General features: G+C 35.9%; 1 pseudogene; it reads left to right on the forward strand.

The window, feature by feature from the left end:
• Positions 1 to 649: 649 nt before the first annotated feature.
• On the forward strand, positions 650 to 3,994 carry LOC149147008 (DNA damage-binding protein 1a pseudogene; annotated as a pseudogene).
• The last annotated feature ends 3,277 nt before the right edge of the window (positions 3,995 to 7,271 follow it).

Here is a 7,271-nt window from a genome sequence, read left to right on the forward strand (position 1 = left end):
TCCACTGATTAACCAACTTTTATATTTAAATTCATTTAGGGCAAAAATAGTTAAAGTGGACCACCTGAAGCTACCTATAATTTTATTTTAGAAAATTTAAAAATTTCAAGTCAATTTTTATATTTAAAATAAAAAATATATTTTTAAAAAATTAATGAAATATATATATATATATATATATATAGATATATATATTTAATTAATATTTTTAAAAAATAAAATTATCTATTTATTTAAAATAATTTTTAAAATTTGATTTTTTTTAAATAATTTAAATAAAAACTATCAACCTTCCCAGATAATTTAGGCGGGGATACTAGACTCCAAGAAATACATATCCTTACTATTATAGGCCATAACACCCAATTAATTGAATGTCGGTGGGACTACTCAAATGTGGGCATTTCCTTATGAGAAGATTGTATATATATATATATATATATAAAGGGTTTGTGGTTCTTGGAGTTCACTGGTTTATTGTCGTGGAAGAAAACTTCCTTTCTTGAGGTTCACTGGTTTGTTGCGCGGGGAAGGAGAATTTTCTTTCGGAAAATTTTCTTGAGGTTCAGTCGTTTGTTGCTGCCGAATTAGGAGAGCAGAAGCACTTGTTGCCGTTAACCCGAGGCTAGCTCTTTTCAAGGGGTAGAAGATGAATATGTGGAACTACGTTGTAAGTGTCCATAAGCCCACTGCTGTGACTCATTGTTGCGTGGGCAACTTTACTGGTCCTCGCGACATTAATCTCATCATTGCAAAAAGCACCTGGATTGAGATCCATTCTCTCTCCTCTCAGGGTTTACAAAAAGTTCTACAAGTACCAATCTATGGCCGAATCGCAGTGCTTGAACTGTTCCGACCTGCTGGGGAGCAGCAGGATTCTCTTGTTATTTCCACAGAAGAATACAAGTTGAGTGTTGTTCAGTGGAATAATAACGGGGTCCGTGAGCTTATTACCAGGGCTGTCGCAGATGTCTGGGATTTTGTCGCAAATGTCTGGGATTTTGTCGCGATCCCTGTCAAGAATGGATATGAGATTGGTATGGTTGATCCGGATTGTCGAGTCATTGGACTCCACCTCTATCATGGCGTATTTACAATTTTAGCATATGATGGTGTTGCAGGAGTTACACACGCTTTCGATATCATGCTGGACAGAACTGTTGAAGTTGTGGATATAAAGTTCTTGTATGGTTGTTCAAAGCCCACAATTGCTGTGCTATACCAACAACTTCAACAGTATGGAGATGAACTGCAAGTAAGAACATACGAGGTAGATGTAAAAGGCAGGGATTTTAAGGAGATGCCCTGGTCTGTGCCCAATTTAGACCTTGGTGCCCGTATGTTAATACCTGTTCCCATGCCTTTTGGAGGTGTTATTATTATTGGTGAGAAGACCATTGCTTATTTCAGTCCCTCTCCCTCTGTAGTATTCAAAGCTGTTCCCACACCCAACTCAATGACTATCATTCAGGCTTATGCCAAAATCCATGATTCTCAATATCTGCTCGGTGACCACATGGGTCACCTTCACTTGCTTTCTCTCATTCATGAAAAGGGAACGGTTAGTGGTCTCAATATAGATCTGCTAGGTGACACATCTGTTGCTTCAACAATCTGTTATTTAGAGAATGGATTTGTGTACATTGGGTCTGATGAAGGAGATTCACAACTTGTCAAACTGCATCTTCCCCCGGATTCTATATATGGATCAGTGGGATTTTCAGTTGTGGAAACATATGTTAACCTTGGTCCAATCGTGGACTTTTGTGTTGTTGATCATGGTGGACAAGAACACGTCGTGACTTGTTCTGGAGGATTCAACCATGGCTGCCTTCGCATTCTCAGGAGTGGCATACGAATCAACGAGCATGCAGCTGCAGAGTTTGCAGATGTAAAGGGAATGTGGCCATTACGAGCTTCTTCGACTCGTGACGATTTCGACACTTATTTGGTGCTGAGCTTTCTTGGTGAGACTCGTGTACTTGCCATTAACTCAAATGATGAGCTAGAAGAAACACATGAAATACAAGGATTTGTCCTTCATGCTCCTTCCTTATTCTGTCAAGATGCTATTCATGACCAGCTTGTTCAGGTAACAGCAAGTTCTGTGAGATTAATGAGTGCGTCTTCTGGACAGCTATTGTCTGAATGGAGAGCCCCCACCGCCACAGGATTGTCTATAACAGTAGCCACAGGTAGTGCTACCCAGGTTTTGTTGGCCACTCGAGGGTGTAATATTGTCTACTTGGAAATTGGAGAGGGATCCCTAACACTGAAGGGACATAAAAAGATTGAGTATGATGTATCTTGCATGGACATAACTCCTATTGGTCAGGATAGTAAACGGAGTGAATTGGCAGCTGTTGGACTATGGAAAGACCAAAGTATCAGAATTTATTCTCTTCCTGATCTGAAACTCATTCAAAGTCTCCAATTTGCCGAGAATGTTGTTACCCGGTCCGTTTTATTTTGTAAATTTGAAGGGATTTCATACTTGCTGTGTGGGCTTGGGGATGGGCACTTATATAACCTAACATTGAATGTGAGCAGTGGGGAGCTTTCTGACGGAGAAAAGAAAAAGATTTCCTTGGGTACCAAAGGAATAAATCTGAGGACTTTTCGTCATGAGAATGCAACGCATGTGTTAGCGTTAGGTGACAGGGCCACAGTTATTTGCAGTAGTAACCTGAGGTTGGCGTATAGTAATGTGAGTGTGGGAGAAGTTAATCATATGTGTTCTTTCCATTCAAAATCTTTCCCTAACAGCATTGTGGTTGTAAAGGAAGACATGCTTTCTTTTGGTTCAATCGATAATATTCAGAATATTTACATCTCATCAGTTCATCTCGAGGAACACCCATATCGTATTTGCTATCAAGACAAGTCTGGAACATTTGGCATCTGCAGCATGAAGTATGGTTATGATGAAATGCAAAAACACTTCATTCGTCTCTTAGATGAAAAGACATTTGAAAATATTTCATCATATCCACTGGATATGTATGAAGAAGGTTGTTCAATCCTCAGTTGCTCATTTACAGATGATCATAACACTGTCTATTGTTGTGTTGGGACAGCTTATCGGTATCCTGATCAGGAAACTATATTTATTAAGAAGGGCCGAATTTTGGTCTTTTCGGTTGGAAACAGACAACTGCGTCTGGTTACAGAGAAGGAGACAAAGGGAGCTGTATACAATCTCAATGCTTTTAATGGAAAATTAGTTGCAGGAATCAACGAAAAGATTGACTTGTACAAATGGATGATCCGTGATGATGTTTCCAGGGAGCTGGAGTTTGAATGTGGACATCCCGGGCATGTGCTTGCACTCTGTGTAAAAACTCGTGGGGATTTTATCTTAGTTGGTGATTGTGTACAATCTATGTATTTGTTGGTATACAAGAATATTGATGAGAGGGGAGGCATATTAGAAGAGAAGGCTCACGATTATAGTGCAAACTACATGACTGTTGTAGAATTTCTGGATGATGATACGTACGTTGGTACAGATCAGAAAGATTTCGACATTTTTGTGGTGAAGAAAAAGAACGATGCTGCAATTGATTCGGAAGAGGAAAGAAAATTGAAACTTGAAGGTGAATACCATCTTGGAGCTCTTGTTAACCAGTTCAGGCGTGCATCTTTAGCTCAGCCCTTGCCCTTGTATGGGAATACCATTCCTACAGTAATATTTGGAACAACTAATGGTATGATTGGTCTTATTGCATCACTTCCAGAGGAGCAATATGAAATTCTTCAAAAGCTGCAAATGCATCTTGTGAACGTAATAAGAGGAGTAGGAGGCTTAAACCATGAGCAGTGGAGGTCATTCAACACTGGTGACACAAGAAATGTGAAACAGTTGCTGGATGGCGATTTGATTGAGTCTTTTCTGGATCTCAACAGCCAAAGGATGAGTGAAATTGCAACTGCCATGACCATTCCTATTGATGAGTTATGCAAAATGGTGGAATACCTTGCCAGCTTACATTGATATCTTTTATTTTATTTTTTTATCCAATGTACTTTTGAAATAGGAAAAATTATTTTGCTTGCGGTTTGTTTGGTGCCCTAATTGGTTAGGAGAACTGGTTTTGAGTTACATATATTGAATATGCTTTTTGGGTTACATTTCAATTATTTTTTATCTAACATCTAATCCTGATGATGTAATTATTTGTTTTGAGTTATCATTTGTTAATATAAGAATATGTTTTCGGGTTACAGTTTAATTATCTTTTATTTGTATTTTTAGATCATTTATGGACATGTTAAGTAATAGTTTATGGAAAATTTTCACAAAAATAGTTTTACGGGGACTTTACACACCCAACCCTGCTATGATGGTCTAGCCATTCTTCCTCTCCCTCACCATATGACAAGTACTTATCTCCTTGCCCTCAGAAGCGCAAGCCAATTCTATAGAATTATGTTAGGAGAACTGGATTTGAGTTACCATTTATTGAATATGTTTTTTGGGTTACATTTCAATTATTTTTATTTGTTGGAGTTATTTGTTTTTGAATATGTTTTTTTGTGTTACATTTCAATTATTTTTATCTGTGTTGCTATTATTTGTTGTGTCATCATTTGTCAAAATAGGTTTACATTTCAATTATTTTTATTTGTATTTTGAAATCATCTATATTTATGGATGGGTTAAGTAATGGTTTATGGAAATTTTTCACAAAAATAATTGAAATATAGAATTATGTTAGGAGAAATGGATTTGAGTTACCATTTATTGAATATGTTTTTTGGGTTATATTTCCATTATTTTGATTTGTTGTTTGTTTGTTGTAGTTGTTTGTTTTGAGTTACCATTTGTCAATATAAGAATATGTTTTCGGGAGTTACATTTCAATTATTTTTATATGTAATTTTAGATCATTTATATTTATGGGCTGGTTAAGTAATGGTTTATGGAAAGCTTTCACAAAAATAATTGAAATATAGAATTATGTTACAAGAAATCTTTTCGAGTTACCATTTATTGAATATGTTTTTTTGGTTACATTTCAATTATTTTTATCTTCGGTTGTTTGTTTCTTGTAGTTATTTTGTTTTGAGTTGCCATTTGTCGATATAGGAATATGTTTTTGAAGGGTTACATTTCAATTATTTTTATATGTATTTTTAGATCATCTATATTTATGGACAGGTTAAGTAATGGTTTATGGACAACTTTCACAAAAATATTTAGGAGAAATGATTTTGAGTTACCATATATTGAATATGTTTTTTGGGTTACCTTTCAATTATTTTATTTGTTGTTGTTTGTTTATCGTAGTTATTTGTTTTGAGTTACCAATTGTGAATATAGGAATCTATTTTTCTGGGGTTACATTTTAATTATTTTACCTGTATTTTCAGATAATCGATATTTATGGACTGGTTAAGTAATGGCTTATGGATATTTTATACAAAAATAATTGAAATATAGAATTGTTAGGAGAATTAGTTGTGAGTTACCATATATTGAATATGTTTTTCGGCTACATTTTAATTATTTTTATATGCTATTGTTTATTTGTTGTAGTCAGTTGTTTTGAGTTACCATATATTGAATATGTATTTTGGGTTACATTTCAATTATTTTTATCTATATTTTCACATCATCTATATATATATATATATATATATATATATATATATATGAAACTTGTAGTATTTTCATTATATTGACTAGAAATGGGCCAGGTCCCTTACAAAATTCGGATTTGTTCTTTTTGCAACTTCCATCAAATTATATTGGATAGGGACCTTCTTGCTACCACTATTATTTACATATGTTCTTATGACAAAATTATAACTATATATTCTCCAAAAAAACACCACTATATTCTATAAATCAATATTGCATATATGTAAATTAAGACGAATTCAATCAGCTGCTACCAGGCTTAGCTTCTTCACCTGTAAGAACGTCCACATAAGTGGTTAGTTCTTTCGCATCATTCTCTTCTTCTTCCAAAACCCGCGCAACAACAACAACCTCAACATTAGCAACAATGATGGCCGTTGAATCCCCAACTTCGAAGAATTTCTTTAAGACCCCCACCGTTGTTGTTTCCACCTTAATGTCGATGTTGTCAACCTTCTATTGAACACTCAATACATCTATGCACATGCATTTTGCATTAATTCCAAGTCATTGCCCAAACCAGATAATTGGGCGTAAATTACAACCATATTTTCATTCAACAATATCCTTTACTACTTGTTTATAGGAGCTATCCACCAAATTATTAACACTTCCATGCCCTGTGCCATGACCAAACCTCGAGTTGCCAAGCCCTGAACCTCCCCCACTGCCATTTCGTGCATAGGACATCTTTGCAGCTATACGCCTTTGAACAATGAAAATATTTTGATTAATTGACTGAAGCCAACTGAAATATATAACAACCTGATCAATCCCAACATTCCTCTCGATCTTGTCCTTGATAAATGCGTGACAATGCAGAGTCTTGCCAATGCCTTTTCCTTCCATATTTTCCACCACCAGAACCCAGGAGCGTAATACGATGGTTCCTTCATCACTAAGAGAAGTAGTTATATTAAAAATTCCGATGAGTAACCGATGCTTCAACACCCACCTGTCAGCGTACATTATTTGCCTTCGACGGCACCGCACTCATGCATTAACTCACCACCTACTGACCTTGCAACCAAGACACTGCGAAGGTACCTCAGAGAGTTAGCCTTCTTAACTACCATCTTGCATAGGCACCTCGAGGAGATGGCCTTCTTAACTACTGTCTTAATACTCTGACGACCCCTACCACCACAATACAATGTCGTCTTGATGCATCCATTCAAAGGATGTGACATGAAGAATTATGTTGGTTTATGCAAATTCAACCTTGTTCTAATAACACCCCCACGTTGGCCTAACCATTTTCCAGATGGTTATTGGCACGCAACACGTGGAATAGATGAACTTTTTCAATTTTTTTTATAACAAATATGTAATCCTTACCATGATTGAGGAGGTTTCATCTTCTAGGAGAGTGACATTCTTGAGAAGATTAATACATTTTTGGATGATCATCATGGAATCGCCAACTATATACAAACTTTTGATACCAATATCCAAAATTATTTTGAATCATTTCCAGAGTGAAAGTGATTCTGCCTGATTATGAAGGGTAATCTTTCCTCTGTCTCCTTATCTTCCAAAAGAGCCATTATCCAAGATTTTGTCTTAATTTCATAAACGAGAGTAAAATTATTGTTCAACCAAAATATGCCTAGTCCTCCTAAGGCTC

The sequence above is a fragment of the Pinus tabuliformis genome, chromosome 9 (genome assembly GCF_031772625.1).
Source record: "Pinus tabuliformis cultivar Carrire ecotype Pingquan chromosome 9, CPIR1, whole genome shotgun sequence".
Taxonomy (NCBI): Eukaryota; Viridiplantae; Streptophyta; class Pinopsida; order Pinales; family Pinaceae; genus Pinus; species Pinus tabuliformis.